This window comes from Ambystoma mexicanum, chromosome 11 (genome assembly GCF_040938575.1).
Source record: "Ambystoma mexicanum isolate Mex_15411 chromosome 11, UKY_AmexF1_1, whole genome shotgun sequence".
NCBI lineage: Eukaryota > Metazoa > Chordata > Amphibia > Caudata > Ambystomatidae > Ambystoma > Ambystoma mexicanum.
In genome coordinates this window covers 633,101,586-633,127,286 of record NC_090934.1, presented here as the reverse complement: position 1 = coordinate 633,127,286, position 25,701 = coordinate 633,101,586, and the positions used below count along the sequence as shown (strand labels likewise).

Here is a 25,701-nt window from a genome sequence, read left to right as displayed (position 1 = left end):
CTTCGGTGATACCTGTCTAGTACTGTCTGCTTTCAGGAATCAAGCCGGTGCATATCCGTAATAAGCCAGCAATTTGAAATGCAGAGGTAATGAGGACACTCTGAAAGAAGTGTGCAATCAATCTCTGCCAGCGTTTCCCAAAGGGATTGGCCAACATACATTGACAGACTTTTGTGAACTCGAAAAAGAGGATACCATTTTATTTGATGAGAGGTTAGCAATGTATGTGCTTCCTCTGAGAGTTCATTAAAGTATTATTTGCGCCCTTCGAGCATGCATACGGAGCAGATGTTTTAGGGCAGTGCTGTGCTCCATAGTTTCATTGCATTGTTCATACAGAATAGATAATCTCAGAAAACTGCTCACAAAACACGATTTTGAGCAGACATTATTTTATACTTGTGCTCAGTTGGACTCCGCACACAGATCTATGAAAAATAGTTAAGTCATTTTGGAGAAAATGGTTCAAGGCATTTTTAGCCTTTGGGAATCTGTTCATATTATTTGGCATGCTCAACACATAGCTGCATGTTCATGTGTATAGAAAGGGGATCTGCATCTTGTTGACTTGGCATCTCCACTAATAAAAGGGGCATGCATAGACATCCATTCAGCAACGACCTGTGTTCAGTGGTCGAAATGTATGAAAAGAAGTAGTGGGGCTATGTTCCCTGCTGGCCTGCCTGCATCCCACAAACCCCATAGCCATGTGCAATCCAAACCCCCAAAGCAACACCCATGCTGTTTAATGGAATGCACAGTGCAGTGCATGAAGTGCAAGTTTCAACTTCTTCCTACACTTTCATTATACAACTAAACCATTCCAGAAAGTTTTCTTTTTAAAATAAAGTGTACAAACAGTAAAACTTGAAAAAGAAAAAATAGAGGAGCACCGCTCCCAACCCCTCCCCCCACTTCGACCACTGCCTGTGCTCATACAGATTCAGAAGGAGCATGCAATATATGGTTAACCAGGTCTTCATATTCAAACAAAGGATAGTGAAATAACAAATAACACACTATAAGGCAAGCTGTTGTAGTGAATGTAAATTGGCTTCTTATTTATCGATGTGGTTGCACGTCAGCTACAGAAAGATTAAGTATAGCAGACATGCTTGTCAGCACATCTTCACCAAATTCAGCCTCACTCTCAAACATAGAACACAGAACACATATATAATCCACACACAATTGCATTTACGTGTATGGCATCACACAACACCATACAGAATCATGCAACCAACTCTCAAAAACAGATTACAGCCCATCATGCCAAGAAGGCAACCTGAACGAATCTTAGAAAGACATCCAATGTGACAAACATAGATTATTCAAAAACATGATGGCGCTGATGCATGTTTGGCTATTCTTATTGCAGGTAACACTTCCTCACATCTTGGGCCGAACACTGAACCACTTCCATGGAGAAGGGCAACTGAAATAGATGTGAACACGAAACGACTTACGTAAGACGCGGTCACAACCATCACACAGGCACAGGAAACAAATGTGTATCTTAGGTGCAGAGCCAAGCATCCTTTCTCAAATGTCCAGACCAATAACACATAATTCAAGACCAGGAATAACAACACCCGCACACAATCATCACATGCATTTTTAAACATCTGTTTACCTTCAGGATAACACTGAAAGTACTCAGACGAGAGCCAGCCAGTACATAAAAAACATCAAAGCAAATGTGCTTTGAACCAACACTCATGAGCCAAATTGCACAGCAACCATGGGATTTCACTATCAAACTGAGCTGACAAGAACCTGTTTACTATAACCTGAGACATTACACGGCCACAGTAGTGGCCGTGTAGTTATGGTTAAGTTGCTGTTTCTATAGGAAGAACACTTTTTCAGTGGCTTATAACTTTGCTCCCCCTGGACGAATCCTCACCAAACTTTGCAAAAAAAAGTATACAGCCACTCTGAATTTTTTTGCAAAGTTTGGAGATGTTTGGTCAAGGGGGGCAAACGTTATAGGGGGGGGTCCCAAAATGTCTTTTTTTCCCATAGACTGAATGGGGGAACAACTTTGCGCATGGCTACAGTTCAAACTGCTGGTTGGATTTTCACGAAATCTGCGGCAGGTACAGGGGCTTGGTCCAGAAAGTGTGCTTTTGTAAATTTGGTGACCTTCCTTGCAGTACTTTTCTTTAAAATTATCAAAAAGTAGGTCTGAAATAATTAGTGATATCTATGTCCGCTTCGCGGTCACACTTCCCTGTTCGGTCCACGAACAAGATACCGATTGGCTAAGGGGCTGGGATCATGACCGTGGACACGCAACATCTCTGCCCATTGGCTGCTGCGAGACGTGTTCTGCGTCAGATTGTTTGGATGCGTCCGACATCTTGGATCCGCCAAAAGCGGAGCAAGGACCAGCTTACATATGCTCTATTTATAAAACTGTTTTGCTGTGTCACAGACCGTTGGGAAAGGTTCAGACAGTAAGACATGGGTGATCAATGCATTTGTTCTGGGGGTCAGTCTTCATGATATACTTTCCATGGACACTTGTACGCACAGAAAATGAGGGGTGTAACAACGATAGCACTTCAACTTCTAACTGTTGAAAGCACACGCGTAGTGGTAGCCAACATTGAAATTGACAACATGCCGTGATTGCATTACTTTTCCCGATGCCTATTATTATATTCATTAGTGCGCCGCCATGGGTGTCACATGCTACATTGGTTGTGGCCAGGGCCTAAAGTCTTGGGTGCATGGCCGTCGGCCGAGGGCCTTACTTCCAAGACTGTAGGCCCTGGCCACAACCACCACAGCATGTCACACCCATGGATACACCCGTTGTATTGCGTTTTGATTGGAAAATTGTGGGGAGTGTGTGCAGTCTTGGGTGCATGGCCAAAGGCCATGCACCCAAGAACAAAGTTATAAGTACTAGACGTGGAAGTCACTGCACACCCATCCCATGTAAGATCTATGGACATACAGTTAGGAGTGAAGCCTCTGGCCAGAAGCACTGAAGGATACCACACCTATAGAAAAAAAACCACTACCACACATCACTGAGGTGGTTGTGGAGAGACCCTGCACCCAATAACACAGCTATAATCTCTTCATGACGTATTTCCTATGCCCACCTTGTATGCACAGAAAATGAGGGGTCCAATAAGGACAGTACTTCAGTCCATGCAGTGGACAGGAAACTTCTAACTGTTGAAAGCACACGCGTAGTGGTAGGCAACATTGAAAATGACAACATGCCGTGAGTGCATCACTTTTCCCCGATGGCTATTATTATTATATTCATTAGTACGCCGCCATGGGTGTCACATGCTACAGTGGTTGTGGCCAGGGCCTAGAGTCTTGGATGCATGGCCATTGGCCGAAGGCCGAAAGCCTTACTTCCAAGACTGTAGGCCTTGGCCACAACCACCACAGCATGTCACACCCATGGATACACCCGTAATATTGCGTTTCGATTGGCAAGTTGTGGGGAGTGCGTGAAGTATTGGGTGCATGGCCAAATGTGAAATGTGGGATGTGCGCGAAATGTGGGATGTGCGCTGAAAAAGTGCGCGGCGCACGCTGGTGCACAGGTCATCGAACGCTGTGCGATAAGGCCACAGCGAATTCGAACATAGCGCGGCGCACATAACAAAAGTAGGCGTAACACGGGGCGTCACATGTGGAATGGGGAACAACTCGTGAAAATGTGGGCGTCACGGGGAAAGTACAGGAGGCAAGTGCGCAGAACGCCCACACGCTCGCCTACAACACGTATTCATGGAATCGAATAGGGAAAAACAGCGCACGGCCAAAGACGCGCACAGGCCCATACATGTCCGCCACACGAAAGCAGGCGGTAGCGTCCCTGCGCAGGAAAAAAATGTGCGCCAAAGTCCTACACGCGCGAGAAGGCCCACACGCGATTGGGCCTGGCGGAGCGTGTGCGTGTATTTCAGGGGTGCGTGTGAAGTTCCACACGCGATTGGCCTGGGCGCGTGTATTTCAGGGGTGCGCGAGAAGTTTCTCACACGCAATTGGCCTGGATGCGTGTATTTCAGGGGCTCGCGGGTGTTTTCACACGCGATCGGGCCTGGGGGAGCGGGGTACGTGTATTCCAGGGGCTCACAGGTGTTTTTACATGCGATCGGGCCTGGGGGAGCGGGGTACGTGTATTTCAGGGGCTCGCAGGTGTTTACACACACGATCGGGCCTGGGGGAGCGTGTGCGTGTATTTCAGGGGTGCGCGCAAAGTTTTACACGTGATCTGGCCTGGGGGAGTGTGTGCGTGTATTTCAGGGGTGCGCATGAAGTTCCACACGCGATTGGCCTGAGCGCGTGTATTTCAGGGGTGCGCGAGAAGCTTCTCACACGCGACTGGCCTAGGCGCATGTATTTCAGGGGTTCGCGGGTGTTTTCACACGCGATCGGGCCTGGGGGAGCAGGGTACGTGTATTCCAGGGGCTCGTGGGTGTTTACACACGCGATCGGGCCTGGGGGAGCGTATGCGTGTATTTCAGGGGTGCGCGTGAAGTTCCACACGCGATTGGGCTGCGTGCGGGTATTTCAGGGGCTCGCGGGTGTTTACACACGCGATCGGGCCTGGGGGAGCGGGGTACGTGTATTCTAGGGGCTCGCGGGTGTTTTTACACGCGATCGGGCCTGGGGGAGCGGGGTACGTGTATTCCAAGGGCTCGCAGGTGTTTTCACACGCGATCGGGCCTGGGGGAGCGTGTGTGTGTATTCCAGGGGTTCGCGTGAAGTTATTCACGCGATCGGGCCTGGGGGGGGGCGGGGTACCACTCACCGTCTGCCTTGCGTGTAGAAGAACGCATAGCCAACACCCACTGTGAAGTAATAGCGTGTGAACCCCAACGGATGGAAAACACACGCACCGCACGAAAAGCATGTACATAGCAGTGTAAAGGCACGCGGGATCTCCAAGCCCTGCCAGGGCAACGCCCGTGCGCGAAACGCCACAGACGCGCTTACGCTGTAAGGGCCTTTGGTCCAATGAAATCGCATACGCGTGCTGACGCGCTTACGCGCTAAGGTCCTTTCCTCGAATTTCACGCTGACATGCAGGATTTTCACGTGCCAAATCACTCTGTATCAAGCTGGCCACGCGAAAACACACGGAAGACCACGCTCCTGCCCAGAAGGCCGAATCACTGCCCCCCAGTGCCCCGAGCAGCCTCCCACGTGCCATCTGCTGCTGCCTGCCTGCCTGCCTGCTGCCACCGTGCCCTGCCATTTGGTGCCTGCACATCAGCCATCTGCAGGGGTCCAGTTGCTGTGTCCACTCCTGCTGGAACAGAAGACTCCCGACTCGGATAACATCGCTCCACAGCCCAGCCCCAGGACCCAGTTGCCCACCCACTCCTGCACCTGGGGTTGCCATGTCGGGCACATCAACATCTGGCACCAATGGCAACCCCCGGCCAGAGGGGCAGAGGGGCACCAGCTTCACTGCCACCGAAGTTGGTGTCCTGGTGGAGCAAGTCCTGGGGCAGTATGATGCCCTCTTCGGATCGTCCCGCGCCAACAAGGAAGGACAGGAGAGGATCTGGGCCGACTGTGTGGTTGACATCAACGCGGAGCGGGTGGCAACCCGCACCATCCAGAAGGTCAAGAAGCGCTGGGAGGACTTGAGGTCCAGGACCCTCATAAAGGCCCGGCGCCTCGTGGAGGGGGGCCGGGGCCACATGATTTCCATCCAGATGAGGGTCCTGGAACGCGCACACCCAGCGCTCCACGCCCAGGTCCTTGAGAGGGAGACCCGTCTGGAGTTGAGCAGTGAGTGGCCAAGCATTGCTGTGTGAGACAGGGCATGTTGCAGTGTGCTGGTTGTCTGATACTTGCCTGCATGTGTGACATAGGCCATGTACGCATGTATGTGTGCAGGGACATCATGGTAATGCATGTGCGACCAGTAATGTGTGAACCGCACGGTTGTTGCATGTGTTTAAATGCGACATGGGGAGCCCTATGCAGATTGCACACATGAGAGCATGGCAGTCTCTGTTCCTGGACATGGGTGGGGGTGAGGGATGGGTGTTGATGCCAGGTACATATATGGTATCCATGTCTGTGTGCCTGACCTGCGTGTCTGTGAGTTGTGAATGCCATGGATGCATGACACATGTCTGTGACAATTTACAGATTCACTGATGCAGCCTAGTCATCCTTGTATGCACTGTGATTGGGGTGTACGGGGCCAGATGGATGTGACTGAGGTGAAGTGTGTGCATGTGATAGGCATGACCCATGATGCATGTGAGTACCATTACATTGTATGTTTCGAGAGTCCATTGGACATGTATGGAAATGTCCATGGCATGCACCATGACTGTCACTGTGTGTGTTTTGCCTGGACTGACACATGTGTTGTGGAGTGACATGATGGAAGTGTACTTTGACAGTGGCACTCATCTGCTATTGCTTCCTGTCTAGGGGACCATTGTACAGTACCCTGATGCTTGTGTTCTATGTCTCCCTCTACGCAGCGGCTAGTGAAGAAGAGGGCGGAGACGGCGCTGTGGAGCAAGGCGGTGGGGATGCCCCCACGGCTGCAGCGGAAGGGGTGGGTGAGCCCCCACAGGGGCCTGCTATGGCGGTAGACGGTGAGGAGCCATCCAGGTTGGTGGTTTCCACAGAGGAGGAGGAGGCCGCCACTTAGGCGCACATGGGGCCTGGTGGGGGCATTCCTGCTGGTGCAAGTGGTGCAGACCAGGGGCAGGGGCAGGAGGCAGCACAGGTCACCGTGGAGGGGCCTGTGCATGTCGCTGTCCCTGACCCTGTGGGTGCACCACCATGCACCAGCAGGGATGCCCCGTCCCAGGCCCGTCCGCAGGTAGAGGGGATGTCCATGTCATCTGACTCCCCTCCACCTGCGGACGAGGGGAACCCTGGCCGTATGGAGAAGGTCCTGATTGGGGTCGCGATGAGCATGGCTGTGATTCGTGATGCCGCGCGTGCTTCCCAGGAGGAGCACGCACGTCATCACGAAGAGCACCGTGCCGACGTGGCCCAATTGGGATCGTCCATGTTCGGGGGTTTCCTGCATTTGTCGGCCAATCTGGCGGCCCTCTCCTCCTCTGTGGAGACTATATGCCAGTCGTTCTCCTTGCCGTCTTCCGGCCCAGATGCCACCAGGGCCCCCTGTGGACCTGCCCTGACCAATGCAGCCAGCTCGGTGGGGATCCCATCCCTGCCACAGTCGGGAGACAGAGGTCCAGCAGGGGTGGACACCAAAGCAACTGGACCCCAGCAGATGGAGGATGTGACGGTACAGGCAGTTGCGTCGGAGGCAGCAGCAGGCTCAACGTGGGAGGCATCATGGCTCAGGGCCATCAACATCAGGGGTGCAGGCATCGGCCGGAGGGCAGGAGAACCCTGGAATGGGAGTGGCTTCCGTGTGGGAGCGGTTGTGCCAGCAGATAGGTGCGGAGCGGCAGCGGGCAGAGGAGGAATGGCTCACAATGGTCAGGGCGGAGGACTCCATGCGGAGGGTGCTGAGGCGGGCTGAGTGCCTCGAGGGTCTTCACAGGGAGTTGGAGCTGGACACTGCATTATTCCTGCGGGACTTCGGGGCCAGGGAACATGCCCGCCTCCAAGCCATTGAACAGGAGTTCAATGATGCCCTGGCCCATGACAACAACCAGTGAGCTGTCGGACTAGCCCGCTGCCTTTGTATATAGTTATATAGTTAGTGTTAGGTTTCCTTTAATTTTTTTTTCTATTTGGTTGCGAGTGGACAATGCGCCACATTTTTGTATATAGTTCAGTTTTTAGTTAGTTGTCATAGTTAGGTTTCATTTGGTTGGGCTCATGGACCCGGGATTATCTTGTAAATAGTTCTTCAATGGATTTTTTTATTTTTTGGATTTTTTTCATGGACATTCATCTTCTTTTGGTTGTTTTGCTTTGTGGTTTTTCTCATTTCATTTCCATTCAAGTTGATTTTCAATACATTTTTATTTTCATCCTTCAATGTGTCGTATCATCTCATTGCTTTCATGCATGTCATGTTGGGTGTTTTAACATTCACTTGCAGCTATTGTGTGTCACAGAAATGTGTTCATTTGCATTCTTTACATTGGGTGTGTAACATGTAATTGCCTTTGATATGTGGGTGGATGTGATAGTTGGTTGGGCCTTTTGGCAGGGGAGGATGGCCATTACGGACAATATTGGGGATTGCTGGGACCCAGGTGCAGGGGGGCATGGATGGGACATGGGTGAGGGCCTGGTGGAGGTTGCCCCTGCACTGCTGGGGGTTAGGGGGGTGGGGAACATGATTTGGACATGGGTGGGGGCCTGCTGGCAGGTGCCCCACAGTGCTGGGGGGTGGGGGTGGTGGGGAACATGAGTTGGATATGGGTGGGGGCCTGCTGGCAGGTGCCCCACAGTGCTGGGGGGTGGGGGTGGTGGGGAACATGAGTTGGACATGGGTGGGGGCCTGCTGGCAGGTGCCCCGCAATGCTGGGGGTGGGGGTGGTGGGAGACATGGGTGGGGGCCTGGTGGAGGGTGCCCCTGCACTGCTGGGGGGTGGGGGTGGTGGGGAACATGAGTTGGACATGGGTGGGGGCCTGCTGGCAGGTGCCCCGCAATGCTGGGGGTGGGGGTGGTGGGAGACATGGGTGGGGGCCTGGTGGAGGGTGCCCCTGCACTGCTGGGGGGTGGGGGTGGTGGGGAACATGAGCTGGACATGGGTGGGAGCCTGCTGGCAGGTGACACGCAATTCTGGGGGTGGGGGTGCAAGGGGACATGAGTTGGTGATCATTAGTGCAAGGAGACATGTGCCTTTGCTGGGGGGCATGCCCATGTTGGGTGGGCTGCCTGCGGGACATGTCTAGGGATGCAGGGTAGTCCCCTGTGGTGTGGGCTGCCTGCAGGGGCCGTGGAGGGTGTACAGGGAACACCTGGGAGGACCCACACTGGCAAATCACATGTAGAACTCCCCGGCACCCCTGAAATACACGTACCCTGCTGAAATCGCGTGTAAAACCTTCCGCGCACCCCTGGTATACACGCACACGCTCCCCCAGGCCAGTTCGCGTGTGGAACTTCTCGTGCACCTCTGAAATACACGCGCCCAGGCCAATCGCGTCTGAAACTTCCCGCGCACCCCTGAAATACACGCACGCAGTCCAATCGCGTGTGAAACTTCCCGCACACCTCTGATATACACGCACACGCTCCCCCAGGCCAGATCGCGTGTGGAACTTCCCGCGCACCCCTGAAATACACGCACCCAGGGCAATCGCGTGTGGAACTTCCCATGCACCCCTGAAATACACGCGCCCAGGGCAATCGCGTGTGGAACTTCCCGCGCACCCCTGGAATACACGCACCCAGGCCATTCGCGTGTAGAACTTCCCGCGCAGCCCTGAAATACATGCACGCAACCCAATCGCATGTGATACTTCCCGCACACCCCTGAAATACACGCACGCAGCCCAATCGCGTGTGGAACTTCCCGCGCACCCCTGAAATACACACGCCCAGGGCAATCGCGTGTGGAACTTCCCGCGCACCCCTGAAATACACGCGCCCAGGCCAATCGCGTGTGGAACTTCCCGCGCACCCCTGAAATACACGCGCCCAGGGCAATCGCGTGTGGAACTTCCCGCGCACCCCTGAAATACACGCACCCAGGCCATTCGCGTGTAGAACTTCTCACGCACCCCTGGAATACACGCACCCAGGCCATTCACGTGTAGAACTTCTCGCGCACCCCTGGAATACACGCACCCAGGCCATTCGCGTGTAGGACTTCTCGCGCACCCCTGAAATACACGCACATGCTCCCCTTGGCCCGATCGTGTGTGAATCTTCTCGCGCACGCGTGTTCCCGACACCCAGAATACGCGTTCCCCGCTTTTGCCAGTCCGGTAAACTGGTACAGTGTTGGCGCAGCCCTTTGCGATGGTTTTGCGATCTCGATGGCTTTTCCTTGCGCGAGGGCGTTCTTGGGGGCGTAACTGGCGCTGCTGCAGGGTCGCTGCGCCACTCTGCACCACGTCTGCTTTTGGAGGCGAGAATCCATGAATACGCTGTGCGCGGGAATTGGTTTTATCGCACGCGGCTGGCGCAGACATTCGCATGGGCACGCTGTTCGCCAGCTGCGTGCGACACTTTTGGGAGGAATTACATGAATAGGCCTGTGTATGTGTTGTCAGGATTGCTTGTTGCATTTCTATGCAGCACTAACATTTGCAAACACATTTGGTCTGTACTGTGGAGGTAAATATTGTTAACAATTGGTGGCAATTGAAATAGAATATTCATTGCTATATTTGCATGCAACTTACCCCACTTTCATTTGCAAATTTGAATGGTCCAGCAAGTTCTGTATCTGAGTGCATTTTTTGGAATTTATGTTGCTTCTTTGGCGACGTCCTGATTTACATTCCCTAAAAGGTTCTTCTATGTTTGCGGTAATTGATGAAACTTTAGCTTCTTTTCTTTTCTTTCCGGAATTTGCTGTTGGATTCTGTTGCATTTCTGTTTCATTTAGTATTCTTTTACCATGGTTTACTTTATCTGGAACAGGGTATTGTTTCAGATGGGGAGTGTACAGTGAACGCAACCTATTGTATTCTAGAATGCAAGGAATATCAGCTTTGACTTTACTTGCATCAAATTAGCAATAGACCGTCAAGTGTACGTAAGCGTGATAATGCTACGTAGCTCATGCCTTCCTTAAAGACTGTGTTTTCTATATCTATTAATGCTTTGTCTAGGGTAAGACCTTGGTATTTCTGAATGGTAAATGCATATGCAAGAGTTAGAGAAAATTGCTCTCTACATACATACATGTCTTTGAAGAGAAGGAATCAAGCAATTGAGCGCCCTATCCTTTTCACTTCTGAAACTTTATCAAAGCGAATATTGACAAACTGAATGTTGCTATCACATGGGTATGATTTAAAGCCAACAACTGTGCCCAGTGCTCCATTAACTAGCCCTTGCTCTACGTCAAGGTTACATTTAAGCATTACTCTACAATTTAAGGATAATTTCAATATTTTTTCCAACCCAGCTGAGTTGGAGATTGAATTTTCTAAACTATTTAGTCGTGTTGTGGCTTGCTCATATATGGGTACTGGCATACCATGTACATCTAGTTTGTCTGTGGCGCTAATTTCCAGTATCGGTTGCATTCTTTACTTAACATTGTTTCATTGAATTTGAAACCGCTTGCAAAAGTTGGCATTAAGACCATACAATTGACATTTTTGTGTGCTATGTGTTCCATAACATCAGTTGCACATGCATTGTCGCCATAAAGTGCATGTATGTGCCAGTTTTTCAATACAACTTGTGCTTCTTGCGATAATACAAATGTTGGCATAAGTAAGATCTGCAGATTGCTGCATGTTCTCAGTTAATTCTCTATATTGGAAATGTTGACAAAGGTTAACATTACCTATGCTACCAACAGTTTTCCGGCAGAGTTCGTGGCCTAAGGTTTTAAAAATCGGTTCACCTTTCACTGGTGTCACTTGTAGAAGATCTCCGAAAATGATAATGTGTTTCCCTGCAAAGAGTTCTTCGTTGTTACTTTTAAGTACTTCTAGCAATCTGAGATGAATCAAAGCCAACATTAGGTTGGAGACCATGCTCACTTCATCTATTAGTAGCATTTTCATTTGTTTCAATGCTCTGCGTAATTCCATTGCAGCTTCTGCAGAAAGTTTGTAGAAATGTGTAATTTACTTTGATGCTCTACTGGAAGCAGTAGTAATCGGTGGAAAGTGACACCGCCTATGTTGTAGGCAGATAGACCTGTGGGTGTCGTTATAACAGCTGACAGTTTGTTGTTTGTCAATTGTTGAAGGAACTTGCTGATGATTTTGATTAATAATGTTTTCCCTGATCCAGCTTCACCACTGACGTACAACAGTATAGGTTTGTAATTTTGGCAGGTACATTCTTAATTTTCGTGTTGTACACCATGCACAATTTGTTTTGTTACGTCTTCTAAAATGGTGCGCTGATAGTTGTTAAGTTTTGCTTGTTGTACAGTTAAGTCTTCTGTATCTTCTTGATACTGATACATGGTGTTTTCTACTTCTGACATAGCTACTTCAGCCTCATTTGCTATTAGTGGTTGTCCTAGTGGTTCTTGACTTCCTGTTACAGAAGGTTGACTACTGTCAGAAGAGTCCTTATATAGTTGGGCCTGAAGTTCTTCTTCCTGTTGCTGCTCATTGTGTAACATTGTTTTGTAACATTGTTTTGTATCACATCGGTGATAGCGCTTTCATTTGCTTTGAAAGCATCTTTGAAAGCATCTTCATAGAAGTCATAGCTATCTAGTATGTCTTCCTCTTTTCTCCATGGTTTGAAAAGTTGTAACAGAGACATGTAATATAGTTCTTTCTGTTGAAGACTTTTTAATGACAATTTTACATGATTAATTAAGCTTTGTTTGGTTAGTTTCACTAAGCTCCCTTCACAATCGGTCACTCTATATCTACGTTTACTTTCATCGGGTTTTACATTACTTTTGTATGCAAGGTTTTGAGCTGAGCTATGTGTTATAGACACATGCTTTCCAGAGTGCTACTCCTGTTTGGATAGTATGTGTCTAGTAAATTGTTTTTCAGAATGTCTTGGCTGTTGGGATCATTTATACAATTGTTTCTATGTCCTCATATGATTTTAGCACTCTTTTTCTAGATTTTGCAGGACCAAGACTGAGCCATACTATGTTGTCTGATTTTCCATACAAAGCAGTACCGGTCAAACAATCTGCTGCTTCTTAGGCGCCACATTCTCTATGAGAGAGCATTTTTATGGCTAGGCTGTACAATTTCTGTGATAATGTTTTGTCTGATGCTAGGTCATCCCAGAGGTCTTTAAGCTCTGTTTTTTTCTGCTTTTGGCTGTAACATATTGTGCAACAGCAGTGGAATTGTCTATGTTTGCATTACATAAGAGGGCAATGATTGCATTGTAATAATTGATATATTTTGATTCTTCCCTTCTTTCTAGGTAATACGTGTTCTTAGGTGATTTACCTTTAACACTATGTCGAACTGAAGACATGAAGTTGTTTACTTCACCTGTTTCTGTAACTGGTCTAGGGAAACCAAAGCGGCATTTTGTGTAGTATTTACCTTTGTTTTTGTATTTGCGATGACAATATTTGCCACATTTGTGTCTTTGAAATTGTAAAATCTGCCCATGCAGCTCACTATGTGTCTGTTGAGAAGGGATATCACAAGTGACATATTTTTGGATAAACTGCAAAACAGTGCTGTCAATGTCGTGACCAAATTTCGGTGCACCTTTGATCCATAACAGCATGAGAATATGTGGTGCTCCTCTCGCTTGATATTCTTGTCTCCAAAAGAAGTGCTGCACTTCTCCAAGGGGAGGAACAGTTTCATTGCAAATAAAGTGTAGCATGGCAATGAAACGATGATGGAAATATCTTGACACATTAATTGGGTCTAGCGAGCAAAGTTCTCCAGGTGTTAATATATCTATGTTGTTTTTGTTGCTGTTTGCTATGCGTAGGTACTTCCCATGCATATTCGGCACAACTTAGCGTAACAACAAAAGTCGGTGGTCCTAGGTTTCTGATCATACAACGCACGTCTCTGTGCCGTCGGAAACCGGTATTCCTTTGTACCACACATGTTTGCAAACAAATTTGTTATACTTGATTGGAAAACCTCATCTTTTTCCTGTACTTTTTGTATTAACTCCATAGCTGACATATTTTGAAAGTGGGTACCAGATTTAAGAATTTGTGCAACTCCGTAACATAGTGTTGCAAATTCACTTTCTTGGGAAGGTGGAATATGCATTCCACATTTTGTCTAAATCTGGGATCTTGCGAATACATTCGTAATGAACGGTATTCTGATGCCCCAATCTGAGTGGGTCTATCATCGTATATTCCACCTTTGTCAGTAGGAAATAGCAGCGGAAAAGCATGTGCTTCTATACTTTTTTCCCATATACTCATTGGTGACCCTTTGGTTTGTCACATTTGGTAAGTTTCTAGTGCATCATCTATGCTTTCATTGGAATGCAATGGATGAATTGTGTAATGGTCCAAAAGAGTGGATACTGTAGCAGGATCCAGAAGTTCGAATTGTCCAGTTTCTGATGGCTCTTGGATTATTTCAGTTGTTTCCCTTAAGCTTTCATCAATATTTATTTCCATGTAGTACTCATTATTGTCTTTTAGATATTGCAATGCCTGTCTAACTTTGTGTAAGTCCACTAATTGTTGCCAAAAGTTGTTTTTCCTTTGTTGGTACTCCATTTACCAAGACTATTAAAGAATGCTCTATTGAACGTTCCACTTGTAGAGTGTGTACTTTTTCCGTTAGATCTAATGGCAAATAAACTACTTTGCCACAAATGCCTTTCACCAATTCAGAGGAAGGTCATTTTGCTGTTTTTGGATGAAGGCATATAATTGCTTGAAATGGGTGAACTGTTTGAATTATTATGCTCTCATACAAATTGAGCTGCTGCAGGATTTTTGGTAATGGAAACAATTCCAAATTATTTGTAATAGCACGTGAAAGAGTGTGGTTGTTGACTAATTTTGTAGTACAGTAACTGCAACATATTAGGCGTTCAGTTAGTTCATATTTGTTTTCTGCTAAAAGGTAGAGAGCTAATTCAAACCATTTAGAATCTTCATTGTCTTCTATTTTGTCTGCTATGTCCACATTTTTTGTGTTCCTTTTGTAAAACGTTCTGCCGCAACACACACACACACAAATAGTTTGTACTTCAGCCGATGACCTTTTACATTTTACTATTTCTTTTCTGTATGTGTGTAATAGAAGGTTGATATATGCAGAATTGGTGCTACTATGTTCTAAAACTTTTGCAAAATACTTTCTCTGAATACTGTCAATTTCCGATTGTAAGTATTTGGGTGTACCATGCAGAAGAGTGGTATTTAATTGCCTAATTCTGAAGCTAGATTGTTTGCATAGTATATTTTATACACTAGATTTCTTACATTAGAATGATGTATTGATATCCTTTTGATATCATGGGAGTTGCTTTTGCAAATAGGCCCAGAAATGCAGGCTAATGAATGTTCTTTTAGTCCTGTGTATTTCCACACTGGACAAATATCCATATTTTGCAGCACTTTCATTTTAATTTCTCTTTACCTTTTACATATTGATTAAGGAACTGACGTAAAGATTTGAAAGCTTTGTTTGGAATGGTACACATTGATGTGCACAGACATTTGTATACTGCACAGTGTGGTTCTGCTGAATCAAGAGGTAATTCTGAGTTTTCAGGGAATACATTTGTAAGCAGTGTTTCTTGTTCCATGATGGTAGTATTGATTTTCCCATACCCTCGTCCACTGCTATGGATGGCAATTGTGTTTGTTTGATATTGTTTGTATGCTTCTTCATTAAAATATGGTTCTGTGGTTGTTGTCTGACTCCATTCACCACCACAAACATGTAAGAAATTATTTTTGTTCACATTCCATTTATTGCGCAATTTCTTTTGTAGTTTAGTACTTAGTTTTGTTAGTGCTTTCATCCTATTTAACACTAATATAAACAACTTCCTTTTGAGAAAGATGGCATTGTAGGATTAACTTTCTATCGTAGGTTTTAAGGGGCGAGGATGATGTTGGTCCTCTTCTTAGTAGATTCTGAAGGACTCTGTGACAAAACATTGTTGATAAAATACTTTTTTTACTATGCGTTCTTGTTACACTATCAGGATTATTAGGAGCATTGTTAGCTGTATTGGTAGTCGTTTTTTGACAACATGTGTGTGTTTTGTGACACATTTTGATGGAGGAGGAAAGGTTTCAGTAGTTGAGACTTGCTTTGTTTTGCTAACCAACTGCATTAGCTGGTTTGTTCCAACATTCTCTACAAACACTACAACAGGTGGATGCTTACATTGGGCACTTTTATTTTTATTTGCTCTACTTTTGTGTTCCTTTCTACGGAGTTGCTTTTTGATAGGCATTCTTTGGTGTCTGTTGAAAAAAAAATTATAATTTGGTCTGTTGTCTAATGTCTGTGTGCTGTGTGCATGAGTCTGATGGGGAAGGTCTTTGTCATGGTGTGTCGATGTGCATTGGACTCTTGCAATGATTTGGTAAGGCTACTTCATTGTTTCTATACTATAACAATGTGCTTCAGATGAGAGTACAATGTGGCCTACCTGTGATGAAAACCATTATTAATGAATGAAATGCCATAAACGTGCAACAGCAACTTCTTTTCTAAATCTATCATTCTAAGGATTACGTATGTTATTTGTGTCCCAAACACACAGGGATTTGTGAGCCATTCTGCCTGTTATTCTTTGTTCAATAAATGGATATTTGTAGTTAGAATGGTTTAGACATCAATGTTTGCTTTGGTGCCCAAAATAAACACATAACCCACACAGCCTCTTTGAGGAGTAGTTATAATATAAAGGTCGTACTGTACTTACTTTTTTTTACAAAATAACCAGGTTTCTTCGGGTATGTCGTCTGCATTGTAGTTGCTGTTGATTCTCAGGAGAGTAGTCTTCACTGCGGTGCAAAAAAACAAAATCAATTACTTAGTGTGTTTACAGCAGTGATGATACTGCACACATTAATTGTGCTTCTTTCATCACAGCATTCTCCTTTCATATTTCAACCCAGAGCATGTGTGCATTTCACTTCACTCTGTGCAGTCTGTCCATGGTATTTGCAATATGGTACTTGAAAGTCCTTCAAAATTGCTAACAATTTTAAGTTTATGGAAATGCCTTGTTTTTTACACGGTGTACTCTGAATAGGAGAGAGGTTTGTAAATGATGGGGCATAGTAGTAGATGGGGAAACATTTTCTACTTGCAGATTAAAAGCATGATGCCGAAAAATCAGGAGACCCTCAGAGGGAGATGTCACCACAGCAATCGGGAGCGCTTACTTTTCTCATACGATTACATTGCAAGTAGTATTACTGTAGCCCGTACGCAGTACACAACTCCGACATTTTCACATACAAAATTGAGTTCCCCCCTAAATAGGCATGCTTGCAACGTATGTAATGTATAGGTTATGCGGAAGACAGTAAGCAGTCGTGCGGTTTGTCAATGATAAATTGGACATTTTGTACTTAAAAGGGGCAACGTTGGTATGTATTGCCTATGCACATTTAGCGCCATTAATTTGTCTAAATTAAATCACAAGGGTTGCACATGTTCTCTGATTACAAGATACATACATGTATTCTATACTCATGCATGTGCGCATGGATGGAGCTGTACGTAGAAATTCACAATACTTGCACAGTAGCTTATGAAGTAGGTGCTTTGCAATGATATGCGACTTCCATTCACAATCATCGACAGTAATTTTGAAGGGCGCAATGTTGATGACCGAGTTAGAATTAGCGATGTTCAATGTGATTGGTGGATGATTGTGTGACTGCTTAGTTGTGTCCAATGAGGGACTCGACTTGCCACCGCTGTGGAAAGGGTGGAAGGACTGGGTAAGAGTTACGTGCCGCACGTAAGCAACGCTTGTCTGAAGGTAGGGCGTGTCACATACGGGTTTCTACAGCAAATCCTGAATGGAAAGGGGACTGTAGGCATCAGCCAATCAGATGTTCACATTACTCTTTTGTGTGGAAAGACGGTCCGTACAGTGAAGATGGCAGATGTGCAGAGGGTCAGGGCTTTGGTGATTGGAGACATTTTTGTGCATGGATTACAACACTACGCCGAGAGTAGGCATGTGGCACACCATTTCAATGTGAGAGGAGTAGAGGTGGTGTGGAGCGCTGACACTGATGGGAATGCTGCGGCAATTCTGCAAGTTTGCAGAGACATGCGTACAATGACCACTCCTCATGTGGTAATTTTGCACTACAGTGCTTCCCATTTGGGATACGTGAGTTGACATACTTTGTTGGCCGATTTGGCACAGTTGGTTGAAGCAGTCATGACCATCTTCCCAACAACAAAAGTAATTTTTTCTGCTTTACTGCCTAGAATAAAATGGAACAACAATTCTGTTTTCTGTCCAGACCAAAGTATTGGGAGGTGCATCATCAATCGCGGCATGTGTGCATTCATGATACGAGCTGGTATGTTTTTCTGCAGCCACAATAACATTGCTTCCAGCAATGCGGATTATTTCGAAGCAGATGGTGTTGCGCTATCTTCTTCGGGAAATGCTATGTTCTTTTGGAACGTAAGGCTTGCTTTAGAGAAGGTTCTGTAATGGTTGTAGGAGTAAAGCAAGGACAAAATATACAAACAAATAAATAAAATAACAGATATCTATACGGTATCTGGCCGAAAATAAAAAAAAACAGCTCTTTTCAGAACCCATCTTAAAGGGGAAAAAGAGGAATGACACTTTAATGTACCGTTGTCACGCTCTGATCCTATACATGTCCACGAACATACCAGTACTTTGCAGCCAGCGCGTATCACCAACGGGGATTCAGGGGTGGAGATGCATGCAAATGAGAATGACCAGAGCTAGGGATTGGTCCATAAAGTTCACTAGGTGTGTTCTGAATGGCGCACTTTAGTAAGACTGTCTTCTCCCTGACAGGACACCACACAGCCATGGCTTTCCATGCTCAAAAACAGATTATCTGGATTTTGGGAGACTCATGGATACATTGGTTGAAGGTGCATGCAGAAAGCTGCAGTTTATCTGCAGATCTCGGATTTCCTCATGTGGAGGTGCACTGGCATGGCGTGCGTGGCATGAGGTGGCTGGACTTGGTACCGCTCTGTGTTACTTTACTGACATAGCATCCTCCAGATATACTTATCATTCACTGCGGTGGAAACCGTTTGGGCCATGTCTCTGGAATTTCTTTGCAATTTGCAATGAAGGAAGGACTTGCAAAGCTCATGGACATGTTTCCAAATTGTCACATACTTTTTTCCCGTATTACATAAAGACAAATATGGCTGCATTCTTCTGCTTTTGGTCCACAAATGGAGAAAGCGAGACACAATGTGAATAAGGTTGTTTGTGCATTTTTAAGAGATGTTGGCATGTCCTCTTTCCACAATGAAAACATTTTGTTTCACAGCTCTTTCATTTTCCGCAGAGATGGAGTCCACCTCACATATGCTGGTAATCAGATTTTTCTTCGCAATGTACAAAATGCATTGCAACCTCTTTTGAATTCACACTAACCTATCTGACAATCCATTTTCTCAAATGCACACTTTTTGACCCACACAACAAACCACCAAAAGGCTCTTTTCAGAGCCACCACTCACTCCCAACGTCCACTTCATTGTGTTTGCTCTGCTTGCACCCTCCATTTTTTCCCCTACGACTGTCCGCAAACTTTTCGACCATTCCGCGGGAGTCTATGACCGTCACTTCATAGTTCTATCTTTAAACTTTGAAAGGCGGCTCTGAAAAGAGCCTTTGCGGGAATTTTTGGTGTTTTCACGTTTATTTCTTCACAGCACATGACACACTAGGAGAAGAGGCCAAAGGAGGGTAAGGAAGGGACACCAGCCACAGGGATAAGAAAGGGCAAGTGAACAGAGAAAGATATAGGGTGAGCTGTATTTAGGTAAGGAGCAGATGTTCTGGTGTTCTGCGACCGTAGCCTCAACAGCACTTCGAAAACTCTCCCCCCTATAGAGTACTGCGTCACAATAATTACACACTATTGTCACCTTTGAAAGGTAAGGGTCAACAGCATTGCGAATGGCTTGTGAGGCAGCTGGAGGGAGGTGCTCCCCCACAGGAGTGTTTCTTGTGGTGGGAGGATCGGACACAGAGGATGCTGTGGAGGAACTCAAGTGACTACACTCTTCACATGGCACTACCTTGCAAATGTCTGCAGTGTGGAATGAAGTGAGGTGTCGTTTCATGGTTGTCGTATCAAAGCTGTACGAACCAACTCTCCCGAGACTCAGCACCATCTCGCACTGGTTACACTTCACCAGGTTCGCACATGCTTTTGGTACATTCCCAAACAACTGCCACACCCACGAATCCCGGCGAGTGCTCCTACTGCTGAGTTCCTCCACTTAATTCTGTTCCTCTTCTTCTTCCTCGCTCTCTATATCCTCAGGCATATATCTCTCTGCAGGCTCTTGGGGAGGTGGTGGTGGCGGGTTTGGGGGTGGTGCAGAGGCTAATGAACCAACAGCAGCCATGGAAGCCATACCGATTACTTTCCTTTTGGTCACTACAGCAGTAAAGGCAGTACACCTCAATCTGCTATAGCTAGAAGGAGAATGAAGATGCGCTTGGGGGTGTGGCAATTTGTAGGGGTGGAGGGGTGTGCCTCGTGACTGACTTCATCACTGCAAAGCGGTACAAAAATTTTACACATCGAGTCTTCAAGTCAGCTATTGTCTGGGATATGTGAAATTATATTTTTACACTCTACAATACTTTGCCTTGTGTCTACAATTTCTTTTGGACTGTTGCGGAAGCACACAAACTGCGCAAATTAGTCCACACGCTCAGCGTGGGTGCGGTCACATGATGACGTCCTAAACACATCCGCGCCAGAAATGGGAGTCCGCTGGATAGCAAATGCAGAGTAGCAAACCTGCGCATGCGTGCAAGTGTCCTACGGACAGTGTTCAGGTTCTCAAACAATTTCAAAGTGCGACACAAGTGAGACGGTCAGTTAGGGACAGGCGCGATGTTCGCTATACTTACGGTTGTACTGTGCATGTGCATACATGATATGTTCACTGTACGGACAGTTCCAGTGTCCTTAGGGCAACTCCATTTTGTTTGCCTACGAACTTGCCGGCCACCGCACCTATTCTATGGATGGCACCATTTTGGCTGCACCCGATAAGTACAGGTATACTGTCCTTCACACACTCCAATTTTGCTTATTTACAGCCATCCCGGACATCTGTGTGTTCTACGAACATGTTTCATCTTGTTTACAAGCGGTACGGCGAGGTATAATGTCCTTACGATGCCCCTTTCTGTTTATGTACGCACAACTTCAACAGATGGTGCAGTCAAACTTCAAGTCCATCTTACTTGACATTAGTAAGGGTAGGTGTCCTTCCTTTACAGCACCTGCATTCCATTCCTTAAGGATAGGTCGAATAGGCGTGCTGTTCGCGAACATTTTACCTCTTTTTAAAAAAAAATGTTTTTACTCACTCTCTTTCACTACTGTACAAAAACATTCCAAACACACACACACACACACACACTTCAGTCCAAAGAAATAGCGGAGGAAGCGGACACTGACACAAATATGGGGGAATTAGGATTCAACACAGGCTGGTTAGGAGAAGATTTGTGAGGGGAAGAAGGGATGGATATTTCGTCAAAACGTCTATTTTCATCTTCAAGGTTTGGGGATAGTTCACTAGGGAATGAAGAAGCGGGGCAGGTACACGTGGGGCAATGGTAACAAAAGCTTCCTCTCACACAGTCCTACACAAACTCCCGTAAACCTTTAAAATTCTCGTTCAATATGTCCATTTTCTGCTCAATACTTTTTATGATATCTTCTTCTTTTCTTTCCTGGTCTGTTCAAAGAAAATATACATATGTTAAATGCCTATAAAATATTGGTCATTATTTTGCATATGCAGAGCAATGTGTACCATTATTGTCGCTGTCTTCAGACATTTCCCCATGTGGAAAATACTCCTCCAGCCACTCCAAAGTACTAGCCATTTCTGAGTTAAAAGAACAGAAAGAAATTATTATTTCTGCACCACATACAAAAGGTCATTATTTTGCATATGCAGAGCAATGTGTACCATTATTGTCGCTGTCTGCAGACATTTCCCCATGTGAATACTCCTCCAGCCACTCCAAAGTACTAGCCGTTTCTGAGTTAAAAGAACAGAAATAAATTATTATTTCTGCACCACATACAAAAAAAAACACACACATACAAATAAAATGGCCTCCACTCACTCTTTTGATTTAATGTCCCTTCTTCCGACTACTATTAACACAAGGTACTAGTACGTATGTAGGTTGGCCTATAGGAAGGTGTGAATGAATTAAGGTCCTGCCCCTGGTCCAAACCTAAGTACCCCTTTGGGGTAATAGCATCTACATATAATTAGTATCCATCATAGTACAACACATCAAGGATAGTCATGCAAATTATTGTAAGTTAAAGACAAAACTTTATGTGCAAACATCCGTACAAATACAATCAATAAAACATTTACAAGGTTACATACATATGAAAAACAATCCTTCTTAGTATGAATCAGAATGCAAAATTGCTAAACAGAAATCATGAATGTTAGATAAAAAAGAAAGAAGGAAAAATGGAAAAATCAATGAGACATAAACCAAAATAAGGAAATATTTCTCCCAATGTAGAAACATCAACACTGGAAACAGGTAACAAATACTTTTTTCAATATTATATGATCATAGTAAGTATCAGTAACACCCCAGTGGGAATATTTGTTCATACACCAATGGGGTGGGGTCTGCCAACGCATGAGGGGGAAGAAAGGGAAGTAAGAAAAATGCTGATATTCCCAAACAACGAATAAGGCTGATTCAATAGACAGTGATCTACGAAAACCAACTGGGATACTGAACAAGTGTTACTGTAGATCCTGGCTAACTGAAAAAACAACAAAACATAAATTGTTGTAAACAAGAGGTCCAATATGGGTCAGATGTTATTCTGAGGGACCTTCAATCCCCTCTAGGCAATATGGCGTTTCGGCGGTACCAGCTCCGCCTTCATCAGGGCAGAAATAGCAAGACCCTTGAGCGTGATCCTATGCTACGCTCAACGAAAGAGGTGAGCCCATTGTTGCTTGTTGGACACTGGCTGAATCCTGTATGGTGACAATCGAGTCGGCAGTTGCCTCCCAAGGGAGATTATATCACCAGATGTATATGAGGTCTGTTGAAAAAAGCCAACCAGATCCTTAGTGATGGGACAGGTATACTGCTGCAACGTGGCTTAGTGAGGTCTCTCAAATGAATTGAAAATCAAGCAACTAGACTGGTCCTCAATCTGTTTTGCAGAGTCCTCCATCTGATAGATCCCAGCTCCTTCTTAATTGACTTGAGCCCCTTTTCGATGGCTTTTATAGCCTGCAGTAATTCCCATCTTCTTATGCTCAACCATTCGCAATTTGCTGCCATTTGCAAGCAGTCTGCCGCTAATTCCACCTAATTGCAGGTCCACTCCATAGCTGTGGCACTGCAAGTTTGTGGGAAGTGTCTTCTTCCGACTACGTCTGTCCACTGTCGTTCCAGGCTGCCGACTTTCTGTGAAGTGATTACGATGGAGGCATCCTTTTTTTTTATGGTACCATCCATTTTATTCTACATGCTTATTAAATGTGTCCTTTTCTTTTCACATCTTCAGGTTTCCATATTTACTTATTACTACTTACAATATCTTTATGTCCTTCTTCTACGTTGTACACTTTTTTCTGTCAATAGTACATTTTCAGATACCCCCCGCCTCGTCGGGTAATGTTGTTCCTGTCCGCCCCCATCCGCAAACAGGCGCTTAGTCCATCCCTTTCTATTATCAATAGGGAGGGGGTTCTGTATGCTCTATGTTAAATGTATATCAAGTACATACATTATACTACATATCTCCCAAAATCACATCATCACAGTGTACATTTCACAAAACACCTTCTTTGACACACTCTCATGAATATGTTCCCATTCCAAAATCCTGTACAATTCACTACAACAAAAACTTTGTTGAGGGGACGTTATGGTTAAGTTGCCCTCCCAAAAACCTGTGCAATTCACTACAAAAATAATGTAATACAACCCTTTCTGATTCAAATTAAAACCGAAAAACCCCTGAAATTCGACATTGTGGTAACCTAAGCCCCCAAGCCTGCCACCACCCTTGTGCACTGCTACCACTAACACCTAGACCATGAAAGATGTCATCTCAAATGTCACTGATGACATCACTGATGAAATTACATGTTTAGTCCCTTTGTTTTCTTTCCCTGCCATATATATATGTACATTCAGTAAAAAAACATTGTTAAAGGAATGTTATACTTCACAGCGAAACCCAAAAATACTGCTCATTCCCCCATTATGGTAAACTAAGCAACCATAGCTCGCACCATCTACGCACATTGCTAAGACTAACTCCCAGGACATCAAAGATGACATCACAAACATCACAAAGATCCCCGCCAAGGGAACTGTCATATACCCACCAAGCAAAAGGATAATCAGACGGCAGTGAACAGGGTGCTGCACTGCAGTTAAGCCGTCTGTTGCTTTGAAAGTTGCTTTGGAAATGCTTTAATAGTGCCGTGAATCCTCTGCAAGCACTACTGAATTCTTGCTCCTGTGGCTTGACCTGCCTCCAGCCTCCTGCTGGAATGAGAAACAGCTGACACTTTAAAAGGTCAGCCAAGCCGCCCACAGCGATAATCCCACAGCAGCGAAAAAGGTGCTGCACTGCTGTTAAGCTGTTTGGCTGGACGCTGATGAGGCGAGGTGAGATGTTCTGTCCATGCTAATACAAGGAGTTTAACCTAATGCTGGATGCCTTAATCCCAAAGTGTACAATACACATGCTTACAGCAACGTTATACTGACAAAAACGTGTGCTATTTCCATGACTCTGGTGAACATTGCCTAGCAATAAGGCGCTTTGAAATAAGTTATTGGGTGTGTTTCTATGGAGCAAAATGACAGAACGGGGTGGGGGGGGGGGTCGGACTTAGGCAGCTCCTTAAGCTGTTGGGCGTGGCCCGTACTGTCAGGGTTGAAAGAAGACGAGGTCCCCTTATTATACTACTGGCACTAGCAGACTGTAAACACGTGAAGACGATCTCCTGGAGAAGGGGTTCTGTGAGCAGCTGTGAGTGGCCTCTCATACTGGTAATAACACCGTAAACTGACATTGAACTGGAACTTTTTACTGAGGAGGAAAATATTGGGGTTTTAAAACGCATTTCATTTTTTTTTTTACATTTTATACTGAAAATTGCCAATGCTAGCGATTTAAACTTGCTACTTCTCATGACTTACATTTTGCATAGGCACTTTAATACTGAGAACTGCAAAGTTGATGATTCAAACTGCTGCTACTTTTATGGTTAACACTTTGCATAGGCACTTTAATACTAAGAAATGAAAAGTTGATGATTCAAACTGCTGCTACTTTTGATGGTTTACATTTTACATAGAACTTTAATACTTAGAACTACAAAGTTAAAATGTGCATATTGTAAACGCTATTAGAAGTCTGGGTAGGCTGTTTTGGTGCTTTATTGTGCTGTGACTAGTGAGTTTTAGCAGCAAGCTTTTTATGTAATTAGGAATTGGAACTGATAATTCATACTTGCAGTTAAGTGATTCTTTCTTGTGGATTAGGTTGTCAGTTGAATATATCTTTGTGTTATTGTTAATGCAGGCACATTTACATTGTTTACAGTCACAAATGTCTTTAAGTTATGTAGTCACGAGAGCGTCGATCTCCACATGGAGTGACACTCTAAAGACAGTAACTATGTCACTTTCATCTAAGAAAGCAAATAAATTAGTAGACATTTTAAAATCTAAACCCAGCAACGCAGATATTCACGATTTCTGTAAAGCGCGAGTAGAACTTGCATCCAGTATATCCGAAACCGATTGTTTCATGACACAGTCTGAAACTATTAGTCCTACCTTTTTTCAACTCAGCTGAATACTCCCATTGTGTGTATTGATACCATTTTAGATTCTGTTTTGTTGAGTAGGGTAAAGGAACCTGTCATAAT

The 25,701-nt window shown here is 45.3% G+C and overlaps 1 protein-coding gene across 3 annotated transcripts in view; it reads left to right on the top strand.

Annotated features, from left to right (window-relative positions):
- The window catches only part of LUZP2 (leucine zipper protein 2), a 1,804,399-nt gene that overhangs the window by 1,691,751 nt on the left and 86,947 nt on the right, over positions 1 to 25,701 (top strand). The gene's annotated exons all lie outside the window — the stretch shown is intronic.